The sequence below is a fragment of the Echinops telfairi genome, unplaced genomic scaffold (assembly GCF_000313985.2).
Source record: "Echinops telfairi isolate 266 unplaced genomic scaffold, ASM31398v2 ScPeMD7_2;HRSCAF=8, whole genome shotgun sequence".
NCBI classification, from domain to species: domain Eukaryota; kingdom Metazoa; phylum Chordata; class Mammalia; order Afrosoricida; family Tenrecidae; genus Echinops; species Echinops telfairi.
In genome coordinates this window covers 52,949,062-52,967,491 of record NW_022103898.1, presented here as the reverse complement: position 1 = coordinate 52,967,491, position 18,430 = coordinate 52,949,062, and positions in this window count along the sequence as shown.

The following is an 18,430-nucleotide window of genomic DNA, read 5'->3' as shown; positions in this document are numbered from 1 at the left end:
ATCCTAAGGTTTCTTTTCTCACGCTCACTAAACACACTGCTACAGCTCCAGCCATCCCATCTTTCTGTTTTATTTTATTTTTACCAAGGAGGGGAATGTTTTCCAGGATCCCATCAGCAAACTTAATATGGTCCCCACTAATAAAGGTACGGTCATGAGGTCTTGTTGTAACTGTGAAAGAGACTTAAAATTGGTTATCTGGTATTTTATACCTCTATACTGTGGAAAGAAGGAGGCTCTACCAGCAAAAAAGAATGGGGTAGAGGAGAGAAAGACTATTGTTTAAGCAGCAAAGAATGTACTCTCCATTTGTAAATTTCATTCTTAATGTAACTATAGTGCTGTGGTTTATGTAGTCCAGACCAATTGTTATGGAAATTCCTAGTGAATGAATGGGTAGAACAATGCAATGCGAGGTGCTTTGGCCTACCAAGGGAGTGGATAGCTTGCCAATAATATAAATAATGTACATGACGCCCTTACTGGGGTGGGAACATGCACGTAAGAGGTATGGAACTCTATGGAGAGGATTACTCAGCTTTGCCATCCTGTCATTCTTAAAATGAGCAATGCCAGGGATGGATCCACAATCAGTGCTCGTGGCAGCAACAGGCAAGTGATCAAAAGATGAGTTGCATTAGGTAAAACTGCTACATAAGAACTCTTCAGAGGATTGAAAAGCAAGGCTGTTACTTTGAGGGCTAAGGTGCTCCTGACCCAAACCATGGCATTTTGAACCTCCCCATATGCATGTGAAAGTTGGACAGTAACTAAGGAAGACTGTAGAAGAAGCGATGCATTTGAATTGCGGTGCTGGAGAAGAATATTGAAAATGCCATGGGCTGCTAAAAGAACAAACTGATCTGTTTTAGAACAAGTATGGCCAGAGTGCTCCTTAAAGGCAAGGGTGTTGAACCTTTGTCTTGCAAACTTAGGGCTTGATGTCAGGAGATACCAGTCTCTTGAGAAGGACAACATGTTTGGGAAGGTAGGCTTGCAGCAATGAAGAGAATGGCCCGCAAGGAGCTGGCTTGGCACTGTGGCTGCAACGCAGGGCTCAGGCAGAGGAGTAATGGTGAGGATGGTGCAGAGCCAGGCAGTGCTTCGATCTCCTGTGTGGATGTCATCATGAGTCTGACGCAGTTCAATGGCACCTCACAACAATAGTGTTGGAAGGAGGGATTTTATTCCCGTCAAGGAATAAGGTCCAGGAGTGGAGTGTGTCTTTTAGACCCAAGATTCTTGCACCGAATCTCCTTGATTAAGAAACCAGAGCTGCCAGTTGAATGCAGGAAATCTATCTATGGTGCTCTGTGTGTGTCTGGTTATCTGTGGCTCTTTTATAGCAGCATGGCTACCTTGAAGTAGACTACATAAAGGAAGATTGTAATTCTCACCTTACTCTGCACTGTTTTTGCAACTTAACTCTGACCATGTCATACCTACTTAAACATCAATGACTTACACTCATCTTCTTAGCCTTAAGACTGATGGAAAACCATTGAAATAAAAATTCACAAAACGGGTTTCAAAATCCCACATGATTCAGCTCTACCGAGCTCCCCAAATCTATTACTTCCTGTCTCTACTACTTTGCTCCATTTCATTTTAAAAATCAATAACCAAACCAAACTCACTGCAGACTAGCCAAGAAGACTAGAACTGCCCCTGTGAGTTTTGAGAGTAGAAAGCCCCATGGAGTGGCTGGTGGGTTCAAACTAGTGACCTTGCAGATCACAGCCCAACACATAATGATTATGCTATCAGTTCTCCCTGTGCTTGCCTTGTCCAGATATTTCATCTAAGTGGGATCAGAAGTGAACAACAACAATAAAATGTTTGTTTTTTAAATTTCTATTTCTTTCTTTTATTAAGCATTTTATTGGGGGGGGGGCTCTTACAAATCTTATAACAATCCACCATTCAATTGCATTGAGCACACTTGCACATATGTTGTCATCAACATTTGCAAACCATGTTCTTTCTACTTGAGCTCTTGGTATTAGCTCCTCTTTTTTCCCTTCCCGTCCTCACCCTCCCACCCTCGTGAATCCTTGATCAATTATATATTATTGTTGTTATTGTCCATGGTCTCCCTTAACCCACATTTCTGTTATTCATCCCTCTGGCGGGTGGGCCCTATAGCCAATATTGTGATGGGTTCCCCCTTTCTCTACTTCCCCACCCCACCACCCTCACCATCCCCCTACCCTCATGATATTGTGACTCCCACTACTGTTCCTGAGGGTTTTATCTGTCTTGAATTCCTTGACTCCAAAGCTTTTATCTGCACCAATTAACTTCAAGTTCAATCAAGCTTGAAAATCCTCAGCTCACAAGGTGGTGCAGGTTCCCTGCAGGCCTTTTCAGAGCCTTGAACAGCTCGTGTAAAAGTTTCACTTTCTCCAATGCCAAGATCAAGGCCCTTACACATGCTCCTTCTTTACTTTCTTGCCTTTCTCCCTTTTTAAAACATACTTTTCAGAATTCAATTTATAGTTCACCTTACCCTTTAGAACTCCATGTAAATTTTGCCATTCCCTTTCACAGTACTTAATATAATTGGTGGTTACATATTTGTGCATTTTATTTTTCAGTAGTTGTCACAGTTGGAGGCAGGGCTGACCCTGTTTCTAGAAATCATAGAAGTCTGGACATGCCTGGTGAACAACAAGAACAAGTTCAGTAGGAATATATTTTAAGGCAGAGTATTTTTCAGGTGGATGAAAAAGAGGCACATCTCAGGGTGATTAAAGCAGCCACTCCCCAGGTTAGAGGTCTACACACCTTAGATGTGTGGTAGCACCCCCACAAGGCTATCATGTCCACTATGTGAAAGTTATTCGGTCATTCCCCTTGGTGAGCCACCAGAACCTCACATTTGCAGAGGCCTACCCAGTCAGTGAGGCGGAGTTCCAAAGGATAACTGAGTCTTACGGATTACACAATTCACGGCATCATGTCTAACTGTCACTGCCATCAAGGAGTGTCCCAACTCCTAGGGACACTACAGGAAGGGATAGAAGTACTCTGTGGTTTTCCAAGACTCTTAACTTTTTATGAGAGTAGAAGTCCCATCGTTTCCCATGGAGCAGAGAAGCTAGTGTTTTTGAACTAGCTGTGGTTACCAGTCCAAAGTGTGGCCCATTCCTCACCATTGTTGCATTAAAAATAGAATTTACCAGGAGTAGAAGAGAGTCGCTGTGGTTTAAGCAACAGTTCTTTCTCCTCTGGCCCCATTCTCTAACCACCTACAATCTCTTGCCCCTTCAGTTTTTCTTTAATGCGGTTGCCAGAAGAATCTTTCTACAGAACTATAATGAGCATGTGTGTACCCCTTTGATGGTGCTCCATTGTCAATAAAGTAAAGCCCTGTTCTCTAGCGAGGCATCCCAATCCCTCCAAAATTCAGTCCACCGAACCGTTATTTCTTGCGGCTATTTTAGTCTTTAAAAAAGAAAAATCTTGAGCTATTTTAGTCTTTGCTCCTTGAGGACTGTATTTAAGTGGTAGCTACAAGCTTCTACCATACCATGTGTAGATCCTGAAATGTACAAGACCCTCAACTATTCATGAAACCAGAATTTATATAGTTATACTTAATATAATGGCATACAAATATATATGTTCTGTGCATAGGTATCCATATGCTTGATTTAATTTTTATTCTTTTCCTGTCTTTTTAAAACAGCCTGGCTAAGAATTAGTACATACATCTCTTTGACAAGCCTTCTGTCAACATTTTCTCAGAGATCTCAATTTGAATTTTGAAAATGAAAGCCTAGCTTTGGGTAATACTACATTTTCATGTAGTATTCATGGAGCGGATAATGACTCCTAACAATTGATCATAAATTAGCAAATATATAAACAACCACCACGGAAGATTTATTCTTCTTTGTTTCCCCTTTGGGGTCTTGCGTATCCATTCAATAATGTTATATATATTATCTTTGTAGACATTTCAGTTTGAGAGTCCTGATATTCTTGCCGGTTGTAGTAGTATTGTCCATCAAGGCCCATCTGATTATTTCGAACTTTTTATTGTCATTTAATTGCAAGCTTACAAAGCACATCAGCAGTTTTACATTGAACAATATATGTACATTATGTTGCAACATATCCGTGTTCGTCCCTTCAGTGTACCACGACTTATCCCATTCCCTGTGTTTCCTCTTTCCAATCCTCCTTCCTTCCTCCCTTCCTAACAGTTGGTCTGTGGGTAAATGAACCTCTTTTGCTCTTCAATGGTTGATTTTTCTAGAAGGGGATGAATTCAATTGCAGACGAGAAGGGTGATTGAGGGCCACAGTCTTTGGGATCCCATCAGTCTCTGCATGACCATCAAGCCTCATCTCTTATTATTTTGAGTTCTGGCTCACATTTTTCACCCACTCTATGCAGGCCCTTTTAATGTGTTCTTTTTTCTGAGCAATTGGTAGTAGTAGCGGGACTCAACCCAATTTTTCGACTTGCATTTTCATAATTTAAAGTTGCTTATTAAAATGGAGTCAGCAATGTCTGGTAGATGCAATGCCTTCATTAGTAAGACAAGTACATTATTAACTGTCAGCCCCCTTCTGCTCGGGGACACCAGATGGACTTGGTAGGAATGCGGTTCCACCTCCATCCTGGCCATGCCAGCAGGCTTTCTAGCCACACGTCTCATCTGTCTTGAGAACTGACTGAGATTATAGATGTGAAACTGCTTAGCAAGGTCTGAAGCACTAGTCAGTTACAGGCTCATTATTAGTTTTGTCACCAGATTTCTAGTGTAATTAGAAGGCCATGACACTTCTGTTTTAAACAAATTTACTAGCAATTATACATCAGAATGAGTTTGGGCCTATTCAAATAATCCTCGAGAAGTTATCCACTTATTCCAATAATGAATCTATTGCTTAAATATGATTTAAAATCCATTAAAAAAGGAAATCAGATATGTGTATTATGTTCCAATAAAACTGTTGTAGAAAAACAAAACAAAACAAAAAACATTGATAATGAGACCATTTAATGTATTGTGATTTTAAAGAAAACTAGTTGTCAGGAAGGTATACAAAAGCCACGTACAAAAATCAGTTGCTGTCAAGTTGGATATGATTCATAACAACCTTGCATATAACACAATCCTTAATGGCAAATACTTCATTCTGAGCAATTAGACATTTAAAGAAGAATGAAGCAGAAATGGGGAAGTAACTTAATTTGTAAAACAGAATCTATCTGACTTGTTTGCTTCCAGCTGTATGCAATAAGAATTTAGTACAATATGGCCTATAAAGCATTCCTCTCAAAAGTTAGACTTGAATCTGATCAGTGTCTCAATGTAAATACCAAATTACATGATATGCAGTAGAGAGAAACATCTAGTGCCAGGGATCATACATCAGTCAAATATGTAGTTCAGAAAATTATATAGGAAAAATAACTTGGTTTCCTTGGCAAATTGGGGAGACAAAGAACATGAAAAAGCAAAATGGGGACTTGTTATGAATTGAAACACACTTCTGTGATGCATTAGCTGAATGCTAAGTGTTGAACTGGTTTGATATCTAATGCAGACTAGTTATTAAGAGGCATTTCTGAGATAATTAGGGGCATTTGAATAGGCTTCTGCAAATATTAAAGTATTTCTATTTAAAATTGACATGGTATGATGAGATTTTGGGTATGTTACAAAAAAAGTTTATCTCTAAGCAGTTTATACAGTTATATTTACTCGTGGTAAAATGATCCTATGTCTAGAACTTGCTTTTATATCATCAAATAATACAACAGGCTTCACTCACTGCCATTGGTTCAAGGTCAACTCAGAGGGACCCTGTAGGACAGGCTAGAATCATCCTCTCTCCTGCAGAGCCCCTGGTGGCCATGATTGACAGCAGGGCGTGACAAGGCCTAGGGCACAGGGATGATTGTGAGAATGGGGCAGGATGGTCCCTGCGCAGTTCTGTTGTGTGTAAGGCCGCGGTGGGTGGGAACGCACCCCCCAACCTCATCTAACAGCAACGACAATGATGTCTGAAAAAAACTCCTCTAAGTATAAGGCAGTGAAGTATTTCTAGCATAGCTTCATTTATTGTAGCACAGTAGGACCACGGTACTCGACACCATCGGATTTCAAAGCGAAGTGTCCAGAAGATTTTGCGTCGGAGAGTGAACAAAAGATGTGAATCTGACCCGATACACGGGATTTCTGTCAACAAAGGCAGTTCTGGTTCGGTCACTGGGTGTTAGTTGGTGTTAGTACGTGTTTAAACCTTTTGCGGCTGTGTTCCAAGCGTCTTGCTATAAGTTTCTTAGTTCTCATGACTCTTTGTACTGTTTTTAGATAAAATACATGGGTCCTAAGAAAATTTTTTGAAAAGAATTATCATGATAAGGAACTGGTTAACCACGTTATCGGTATTGTTGATAATTTAGTAAACCCTTTGAGAAAACAGTTAAGGAAATGCCAACAGCAGACCACATTACACAGATTGTTTTTAGAGAAAGCCAGCCGGGTCCTAGTGAAAGGCAAAGAAGGGAAAAAACTCCTGAAAAGCAGCGACCAGTTGATTTGACGGAAGGGGATTCCCCTTCCAAACAAGGACTCTCTCCACCCCTCCTCTCCACGTCCGTGTCCACAGATCCAGATCCTCATCAGTCTCAAGGTATGGGCCACACTGTAGTTGTTAAAACCCTTTTTAATGTTGTGTTTCTCATTTGAATTATATTATTTAACTCTGAACGTATTTACTTTGAAATTTCTCTGTAATATTTTGTATAAAAAGGCAAGGTTAGGGTAAAAACTTGGTAGTAGAGAATGGATTAATTAGTTTTCAGTTATTTCTTATGGGAAAAATTAATTCCAAACTTGAATGCATCACATCTTGATGCTTCTTTGAGAATGGATTAGCATCGAGGTCCAGGGTTCTACTGTATCTTGTCCATTATACATGAAAGTATAGAAATTAAAAAAATAAAGATTAAATTTCAGGAAACAGATGCAGTACATCATCGAAAAGATCAATCAATGATAACTGCTTCTCTAGTAAATAAAAATATGTTACTATCTGTTTTTAAAATGATAGCTTTACACACATTTGGGGTTGCTAATTATTTGCTTGTTAAATGAGTTTCAAATAATAATTTTTCTGTCAATGTTATAGCCAATTACTATATGCATTATTGGTTGACTCAGAACATAATTCATCAACAAAATGTGAAAATACATATTTCAGATATTCCTAATTGAAATTGTATTTCATCTTGCTGTTTCTGGACATATACTATAATGATAATTGAATGAATATTGAAGTTGTTTGCCAATAAGTCTTATTGTAACAATATATTCTTCAATTGTACTTAGAGCAGAAAATGTAGTATAATAAAGCAGTAGTTCCTCAATGTTTTAATTTAGGAAAGTAAAGTTCTTATTTTTAAAAAGAACCACAATATTTATTCAGAAATTAAAACAAAAAAGTAAAGAGCCCCTTCCGATCACAGTTGAGGGATGTGACTAGCACTCTATTATCAGACAGAACTTTGTAAATTCAATTATGGCAGACGTAGTTAGGTAATATCTTATCATTTGATTTCCCTTTCAAGCGGTTTTAAAGCTGTTTCAATTAAAACACAAAACGAATGCAGGGAGATTCACGTGGATTAACCCACGGGCATCCCCTCTGAGTATGGACGAGGGATGGGAACGGCCTTCCTCCCAGAGGAATTCATGAGGAGTAGATTGCTGTGGATGCACTTGGATTAAAATTCAGCACTCTATCGTTTGATCGTCCTTATGATCTATGTACATTTATTCTCATTCTAAATATTCTTATTTCCTTTCTGATTGAGGTTATCATCTGTTTTACTTTGATATTTTTGCTAATTTTTTTTGTTTTTAATGTTTTTCTAGATTTGAAATTCAGGATAAGTAAATCTAAAGAGACAGTAACTGGATTAATGGTTCCTTCGGAGTACGGCAGGGGAGGCTGTGGGAAGTAGGAAGTTAATAACGATGACTACAAGAATGAAGAAAATGTTCTAAAACGGATTGTTGATTGTCCATCTCCTCTTGATGTGACTGAGCTATTGAGTTGTATGCGATGTGAATTATATGCAATGAAACTGTTGGGGTAAAAAAAGAGACACCAATTTTTTTTTTCTATTACCTTTCAGCCTATGTTCTTTCAGGGGACAAGAAATACTATTGTTTAAAGGAATTCTAAGAGTTTGTAAAAATGTATCATGGAATTTTACAAAATATACCCAATGATTATTTGACACTTATAAGCTATTCTATAATTTCCCTTTAATTCTTTTTCCAAATTCCTTCTCAGATATTATTATAGACCCTTGATTCTGTGTGATTATGTCTTTTGTTTTGGATATATATTTCATAAATAATATTGCTAAATTATGTTTGGTATCTAATTATCTTTTCCTTTCAATTACAGAAGTTAGTTTCATTTTTAACACAGTTATATAAAGCCTTAGCAGATAAGCATAGCCTATAGGTTTCTGTTGATTCTCTTGTTCTAGGTGCTCCAAAAAGAATGGATTTTACAGAAAACTAATTATTCTGGAAAAATTTTACCAAGCAAAGTCCTTACATTGGATAAAAGTCAAGAAGTGTTTACCAGTACAGAAGTGATTCCCACACAAAAAATAAGAGAAAAATTTCAACATCACAAGAATATAAAGAGATGACAAATATAAGAGAAAGATTATGAGTTACGGAGGATAGACTGAGAGACATCTCTACCTCAAAGACTAAAATGAAGGACAAAAGGGGAGAAGCAACATTTTAGAAGAAACCATGTCTAAGGACTTCTGGAATTGATAAAATACATGACTTTAAATCTGGAGAGATCAACAAATTCACAGCTCAATAAATATAAGCAGTGAGACAGAAATAAAAGAGAGAATTTTCAAAACAGTCATAGGGAAAAGACATGCTATGCATACAGAATAAACATGTGACTGTCAAGAGACTTTCTGATACCATCAAAGGAAGCTAAAAGACAGAAGCACCATGTCTTCAAGCTTCTAAACTCACTGCCGTTGAGTCAGTTCTCACTCTTAGCAGCCCTCTAAGTCCTAGCGTCTAGGGCAATATAGGACTGCCTCTGTGGGTTTCTGAAACTGTAAGGCCTTATGGGAATAGAAAGTCCCAAAACCTGTAAATTCAGACTTGAATATACAAATAAATTATCATTCAAGAACTAAGGTAAGAGAAAAACATTTCTGGAGCAGGTAGATAATTTGCCATAGATGTCATTCACTGCTACCCAGTCAACAGAAACTTGCTAAATGAAGTTATTTGAGAAGCAAAGAAGTCCATTCAGAAGAACAATGGACCACAACAGGAAATAAGGGCAAAGAGACTGATAAACTTGGGTAAACAAACAAACTGAAACATTGACAGAAGCAGTAAGCCTCCTGTTACTGGGTCAGGGTGGACTCACAGAGACTTTATAAGACAGTAGAATTAGCACATAGGGTGTCTGAGACTGAATCTGTGCAGGAGCAGACAGCCTTTCTGTTTTAGTCTGGGTACTTTAGAGAAACAAATCCACAGCAACTCATGTACAAGAGAGTTTTATATAAAGGGTAGTGTGCATCAAAAAATCATCCCAACCCAGTGCTGCCCAAGCCCACAAGTCCAACATTAACCCATATGTCCAACACCAATCCACAAAGTCCTCCTCCATCTCACAAAACGGACACAATGATGCCGACTGCAGGAGGAAAGCCGAGTCAGTGAACCTGTAAGTATCTCAGGGCTGGCAGGGGTCTCCACATGGCTGCTCTAGCACCCAGGGCTGCATCAGGGTGGGTCCATGTGGCTTCTCCTCAGGGACGTCCTGCAGGAAGTGATGCCTGCCTGCTAAAGCAGGGAACTGACCAAGGCAGCTTCACCTTGGTCCGACCATAAGAAAGCAAGAAACCCGAGAACTAGAAAGGCGAGGCTCACCAAGCCATTTATCTCTCCGCCCTTCAATTAACCCCACACGTGTTTATCAGCCAGATTGGCACAATAAACTACCTCACTTTCCTTTCTATCATTGAGTTGCTGGTAGAGTTGAACCACTGACCATGTGGTTGGGCCACCCAATTCTTGACCCATGGTGTCACTAGGAGTCCTTTTAGAAAAATGAATACTCATGATGATAATGCCTAATTTGAGGGAAGAGATACAGAAAGATAAAATTATATGTTTATATTAATGACTGGTAAGGCTGGAGAAAGTTTTATAAGTTTTCTAAAGCCCTATTTTTTCATTTCAAGAATATTGTAGAGCTATAATGTTCATGAACAACATGCATGTAAAATCAGTTAAACGTGCATGTAAAAATTATAGTCAATAAGCAATAGAAACAAGGATGATATTTTCCAAATTAATTGAAGGGAAAATAAAAATTTAAATGAATATATCAAGTTTTAAGAAAATGGCAATACATGAGGAAGGACTATTTTAGGAAATAACATGGCACCCAAAAAAACTAACGCTAAGATGGTGGAAATAATTGCAGACATTAATATATTATTAATCATAGTTTAGGAGACATTGTGCTTTTGTGATGAAAAAATGTGAATGGATAAGCATGTGGTAACTCAGCGGGAGGAATACAATTATTTCCTTACACTTAATTATCAGTGATACATGTGAAGAATGTTGACATGGCGCGTGTTTTGCTCCATACATATTTACCATAGACACACAATGTTAGAGGGCAAAAGCAATAAGAAATAATCAATAAAATAACATCTGAGTTATAAAAAGGGTAGAAAACAGGCATACATAGAAAGAAGAGGAAGACAGGCAATGATACATATATCCTTCAAGGTAGCTACTAGAAGCTAAAAGAGTTAAGAAAGGACCAACTCTTAGGCTGAAGGTGAACTTCCAGTCTCCTGAACTTTGTCATCCCTTTATATTTTTGTGACTTTGAAATGTTGTCTTACTTTTTTGTGAAATAATCTGTGTATTTGTAAATATATATGGAATTAATTCCAATGTAAGAACTTTGTTTGGTAATGTTAAAAATAGCCGAACTTGGTTTGGTCAAGATGGAAAATGGGTGACCTTTCAGAATGTGATGGTCTGTTCCTTACAGTCACCCTCCCGTGGCGCTTAATGCACAGCAGCCTTAGGTGCTCAGGTGTGCTCTTTTAACTTTATTCTTAATGAAAACGACTTTGTCTCTACAAACACCCCTTGTTTTGGCAGGTCATAGAACAGTAATTAGACACCTGACCATCCAGTGACAGCCTGCATTTTCGGGTCTCTTTCGCTTCTGATGTAGGTACATGACTAAGTGCTGCCTGCAGGCTGTCTTCTCCTTTTGAAATGGACAGTGGAAGAGTGACCAGAGATGAAGTAGCCACACTGAAAACAAGATGGTCATTTCCCCATGAACTTTGATGACGTCCATTTGTGTCCAGAAACTATACAAAATAGTATAAAATACCATTATAAATACTTGGCCACATGGAAGTCACTTTTCTTGGTACCATGATTCATTTCTACCACAAATAATGCAGGACTTTTACTAAATTGAGGTCAGATTAAAGGGTGGAAGTTTTATTATTATAATGCATTGAACAAGGTTCTATTTTGTTCCTTTTTAAAAAATATCACAACTTTGAGACTTATGGGTGAGAAACACCAAAGGCTAATGAAAAATGAGGGCACTCATTACTAAAACAAGCACATCCGTCAAGAAGTGCTGCTCATTCTCCACCCTCATCTCATGTGTATTCGCTTTCCACTAAAGGTATGGATATAGTAGAACCTTAAAATATAGTATATTGTTAACTCCTTCTGTATGTGTTTTCATCCTAGCAGATTGGGTACAGAGCCACTTCCAGGCTATCCCTGAGTTACAAATGCCAGACTTATGGACAGCTCCGATGTGTCCTTTAATATTTGTAAAATTTTCCTCCCTTTGAAATTACTGAACCCATTCCTACTTCCAACAAATTCTTCCTCACAATCATTTTCATTTGCTGCATGTGCCATTGTTAAGTTATTGAAAAGGTTTGGAACCTTTTCTTGCTCTATAGTGAGGCAAAATAACCATCCTATGCACCTATTTGACTTACCTACAAATTCTTAATCGTGCCGTCAGGAATGAATCTTGTTTGTACATTGGGGAGGGACTACCTGTAAAAGACTAAGAAGCATTTATGTCCTGCTGTTTGAGGAACACAATTTCATTGAGTGATATGAGACTTGGATGCCCTGGTGCTAACACCAATATGTTATGGGACCATGTGAACCATAGAAACATTTGGATTTCAGATTCGTCATCTTTACAGTAAGAGATCTAGATGATCCCTAAAATTCTTTGGAGTCCAAATTGTGCCCTAAGGGAAATAAAATGGAAGAAGAAGGCGGCGGCGGAGGAGAAGTGGTGTCATATGTCATGAAAACATCGCCCTATTTTAAAGGAGAATAATTAATTTTGGTGTATATATTTTGCTACTAGCCTAAAGAGTAGCACAAATCTTCACACTGTTTCTCAGGGGGAAAAAACAACTCATTGCTTCCAGTTTCTTCAGATTGTTCTGAAATCTTTCTTCTCTCTCTAAGCTCAATGGTAAATGCGATGTTAAATTTTTATCCCCCAGATGGCAGTGCAGTATTCCAAGTTTAGAATGGCCTGGTTCGGTGCACCTGAAATGACAATACAAACTTGTGTCCGGCATGCTTAAGCATGTTTCTTCCTTTGAGTGGAGATATGTTACACTACTAATTGAAGAAGAATTGAATAATCACAGACCAAAGGTTCATTCTGAAGCCCACAAACCAGCTAGTCACTGCTGCAGAATCCTGCCGCGCCGTGCCCAGTAAACAGCAGATGAGACAGTCTCTCAAATTCAGCTAATGAAAGACAAGAGTTTAAGAAATTTTCAAGGTTTATGAAATCACCTATATTGAAAAGTTTAATTTTATACATTCTTATCAGAGTTTGAAAATATTTTTAATGCAATAGAATGAGTAAGAGTTCAGCAATTATTTTTAAAAGACACAAATGAAATGGAGAGCATCCCACATAGGTCTGAAAACTGCACAAATAAGAGTGGTAGATTTTCCTTGTGAGTAATATTAAAACAAAAAAATCAGCTTCAAATGGTGAACTGGAAGAGAAGCCAGGAAATTGGTAACATTTTGATTTGCGGAGGTGAGGGGGAGGTTGAGGGGTGGACAGAAGACAACAAAACTGTCTAGATCAGAACAATCACTGGTTATTTGTTTAATGGCCAAAGAGCCAAGTGTGAATTGTTTAAATATCCACTACCATACACTGAATAAATTATATTTTATAGAGTCACAATATTACTAGAACATTTGCTGGATATTCTGTGGCAGTAGAAAACAGATTTAGTTAATAAAGCAAAATCAGAAAAGTCTTTGAAGAACTTCCTTGGAATTAAGAAATAATTGGTTTTGATGTGTTTTGGAACATGGTCGCATCTGGTTTGATACCATCTTTATGTCTACAGTGACAAACACAATTCCTTCCTGTTTAGGTCCAGTTGCTGATTAGTCATACATATTTTGGTCCAACGAGATATTCTCTCCAGTTTCATGTTTCCTAGGAGGGAAAGGAACCCATGTCCTAGAGATTATGAATTATAAAAATGGAAAGTTCTTTGTTAATCACAAAGGATGATTTCATATGACCTCTTGCAACTTACCTAGGTACGCTAGAACAGACATGTCACAACTGGAAGTCAACAAGGAACAAAAACTAATTTTCTTCCAATTTAGGAGGCTGGAAGATTCAATGAATGGTCTTGGCTCTGGAGAAAGACTTCTCCAGGCTAGTTCTGGGGGAAGGGTTTGTCCCAACTGCTGGGGTCTCAGCTTTGCTTGGTTCCTTCTTGACCTGTGTGGTCTCTTCTCTTTAGGCTACTTTATCTTGGTGTGTGCTCATGCTCTAGATTAGGTTCAGGACATGCCCCGCACGGATATGGGTCAGAAACATAACAAAGAACCCCCTGTTTCCAAGCAGGATTCCAAAACATGTTTTGTGAGGGGTATGATCTAATTCTTAGCATGAATTGATATTCTACATTTGATAAAAGTACTCCAAATGAATAATCACAACATTCCTAATATTGTATAATATTATAATAAAGTATATCGTTTTCTAGATAGGGCGCCATCATTTTCCATCCAATTGAATTATTGGAACCCGTATATCAACTCTATCATGCTCATCCTGGCCTGAGAAACAAAGAAACATAATAAGATACATCTGGTTTTCATAAGTTGCTATGCAGAGGGATAAGCACATTACATGTAACTGTGGAGTGAGGAGGCATTGTAAAAGGGACAATGTGGTGAGAATTGTAGGTTCTGTAGCCAGAGCACCATGATAGATAGCTTGGATCTGCCGCCTAATACTTCTGTGGCTTTGAACAGATTGCTTATACCTCTGTTTTATAGTTCTTTATAAAGCTGATGATAATAAGAATAGCTATCTCATTAGGTGGCTATGAATTGCAAATGAATTAATGGCAGAAAAGTGCTTGGTGTCTAATAAATTCTTAAACATTGAAAAAAAAAAAGGTTCCTCGGGTTCAGAGGGGCAGAAGATCAGGAAGGGAACTAACACATGAAATTTTCTTTGACACTTTTAAAATAATACTTTGTAAACAATTTGTTTCGTGGAGAGCATGAGAATGACACATCGGCCTAAGACATCAACAGCCTCCAATGATAAAGGAAGAGACCGTAGCTTAGTTTCACTGCAAATGGAATAACAGGGAGGGAAATATGTTAGGGACAATTTGCCTTAGGCGACTAAGGAGATTTTTTTCTCTCTCCTTAAAACAATGGAAAATCACTGAAGACTTTCTTACATGGACAATTGAGATGGTCATGTTTGTACTATAAAAATGTCGTGCTGGTAGCTGCATGAAAGAGAAATTAAATGTAGGAGAAGTGGGAAGCGGGGAGATGAGGGAGGAAAGAGGCAGTGTGGCCCAGAATGACAGAGTAGTCATAATCATTGCCACACCATGGAAACACCTATACCTAGAGTATCGAACTGTGGGGAGGTGGATCAACATCACTCAGTACTTCAATGCCCTACTCGTTGTATTAAGATATGTATTATTCTGGCAGACCCATGATTGACATTGCCAGTGAATATTATTTTAAATTTTGCATGATAGCCAACTCCCATTTTTCATGTTAATAACATCCAGCAATGTAAGGATTTATTCTGTACAGGTGAATAATTCAAGTATGGCAGTATGTAGTTGGCCTACACTGGTTCAATATTTCTCTCTGAATAGTGTTTTAAAAATTAGTACTATGGGCTAATCAATGACATTAATAACAAGATTCTTAAGCTCCAGGGAGGTGATTGATATGATTCTCTACCATACATTAACAAGGAGATCTCTAAGGGGAGCCAGAGGCAGATAAAGTTTTAAAAAAATTGATACAGGATTGGATTTGGGGCTCAAACTTCATCTTAGCTCCACTCTAAGAACAATGAGTTCTTAGGACATGGCCCTGCCCCCTCATGAGGGAAACACAGATGATTTGGATCCCTCGCAAAGTGTGCTGAAGAAATTAGATAGTGCCCGCGGCTACCAGCTAGATGAGGTTCTTAAAGGTTTGTTTCCAAACAAGCAGTCATCTAAGTGATGTCAACTAAGTCCACATGGAAGCAGCACACCAACATCTGTGATTTAAGGGTTGTAATTTATATAATTCAAAGCAGAAGAATGTAATAGCATCAGAGCATAAATTGGTTTGCAGAAGGCTGTGGATGCAAGTGGAAGCCCAAGATACATTTACAAGATTTGCACAGGAAATAAGCCTCAGGTATGTTAGCCAGGGTTCTCTAGAGAAATAAAACCAGGACACTTATGATTATATATATATGAGGATAGGTTTATATAGCAAGAAGGGGTATAACATCTAATGAATCCACATAAAAGTACAGAGGGTTCAGTTCAACCCACTCCTGTGGAACCTTTAAAATACTGGAGGTCCTTCAATTCATGTGGGCTGCAGGGTCCAAGATCAAGGAAGCAGACAGCAGAGTCCTCTCTTAGGCAAGGCAAGCAGTCTGCCCACAGGCAGCAAATAGCAGGGTTGGTCACCAATAGTCAGTAGCTCAGGAGCTTAGCGAAGCAGGCCCAGATGTGATCTTGCACATTGGTGGAGGTAAGAGCTCTTGACTCATAGAATTCACAACAGATAAAACCCTCAGGAACAGTAGTGGGAGTAGCAATATTATGAGTCTAGGGGGATGGTTGGGGAGGGGGAAGGAGGAGAAAGGGAGAACCCATCACAAGGTTAGATATATAGCCCCCCCGCCCCAGGGGACGAATAGCAGAAATGTGGGTGAAGGGAAACAATGGACAGTGTAAGATACAAAATAATAATAATAATATATAATTGATTAAGGATTCATGAGGGTGGAAGGGGAAAAAAGAGGAGATTATACCAAGGGCTCAAGTAGAAAATGTTTTGGAAATGATGATGGGAACATATGTACAAATATGCTTGATACAATTGATGTATGGAATGTTGTAAGAGCTGTAAGAGCCCCCAATTAAAAAAAAGAATAAATAAGTAAATAATTAAATGAAGACATTACATATGTCCTTGTATTATAATAATAATAATAATAATAATATGTTAAACCTGAAGTAAGCAGTTAAAACATTGTCACTTGATCTCCCCCCTGTATCGCTTTGGGCTCGATCTGGTTTTCAGTATTTTCTGAGTTGTTTGTTGTTTTGTTGTTCATCGTGGGTCTACATCTCTGATGTGTTTTGTGGGTAGCCTTCTTTAATTTTGTTACGTGTTTTTATGGTTTTGGCATATGAAACCCAGGGCTGATGAACTTCTAGAGACAACAATTAGAATAATGTTTCCTGGGAGATATGAGGGGGGAGGTTGGGATGGGGTTAAGGGGAGCTGAAATCATGGAGTTCAAGAGGGAAGAAAATGTTTTCAAACCGATTGTGGGAGCAATTGTACCATACTTCTTGATGTGATTGAACTGTGGAATGGTCTGATGTCTGGATCAGCTTATAATAAAATAGTTTGGGGGAAAAAAAAAGATGGTTTGTTAACCTGGTTTAAGATTACATTGTCTATATGAAAAGTCTTTTAGTAACCTGAAAATCATTACTTCTTTTTGCTCCCTGGGTTCTTCTCCCCCTCCCCCACCACTCCCACACACAAACACTTTATCTCTCATACATGTAGCAGTTCTTAAGCAGAGTTTAGAAATTCAGTAGAGAGCGTTACATATCTCAACAGCCCACTTTTCAACTCACTACACACTGTAGCCCCAAACACAAATAGAATCTGAACTTTTCTCAAAAAAAAAAAAAAAAGGAGCCCAGGTGTCAGATTCAAGTGGTTGAACCTGAGAAGCATCTTTTTGTTTTCCCTGTTGAGCTTTTTAAACCCTGCCATGGATAGCAAGCTTGACCAGTTAGTGAAGAGACCGCTTAGAAGGAAAAGAGTCTGTGTCTTCTCCTTTCCCTCTTTTCCTGTTTCCCCCTTTTCTGCCTGCTTTTTCCTACCTACCTGCTTATGATCTGTTCCTTACCCTCGGAGCCCTAGTTCTATCCACCTATCTCCCTTTTTCCTAAATGAAATGAAGTTAAAATAGTTTAACACAATCTTCTATTCCTTTATTTCCCACCCTTGAAGCAGGAGTGTTCTTCATTTGACTCATGAACCTCACTGTTCTGAAAAAATAATGTGATTTGAAATCCAGTGACAGTCGAGATGAAATAGCTCCCTGTTGCAATTGTGGAAGAAAGGCTCAAATTAACAGAAAGTAGCAGTATCATGTGAGCTCTTGAATCTTCCCAGGAATGAGTTCAATTATGTCTCTATTAGAAAAAAAGCCAGTAAAAGGTCTTTCTGTATGTGTGTAGTTTAACACATCAAGGTTTCATATCACAACCCTCTGCTGGTAGGGATTCGCCTCCACATACTCGACCTCGGTGCTGCTTCAGTCTCGGGCCCTGGCTTCTCCTGGAACGTGAGCGTTCCCGTCAACCTGGCTGCAGCCGGGCGGCAAACAGGTGAAAAGAGTCGACTCTGCAGCCAGGCGGCAAACAGGTGAAAAGAGTCAGCGGAGGCGGAGCTCCCGGAACGGTTTGAAGGGTCACACCTCGGCGTGGCCTTCAGCACGTCAGCCCAATGCTGAGGAGGCAGTGCGGGGCCCTAGAGACCAGACACGACGATGGAACATAGCTGTAGCATCGGGAGGCCAGCGCTCTTTATGGAAGCAGACGGCCATATCTTCTTTCCACCAAGCTAGTAAGTTTGAGCTGTTAATATCCTCCAAAGCGCCTGCGCAAATACGTGACCTCAGTCACCGTGGCACACCTGACTCTAGGCAGTGGCGCCCCCCCCCCCCCAGCCTCATGACGTGACCCTTTC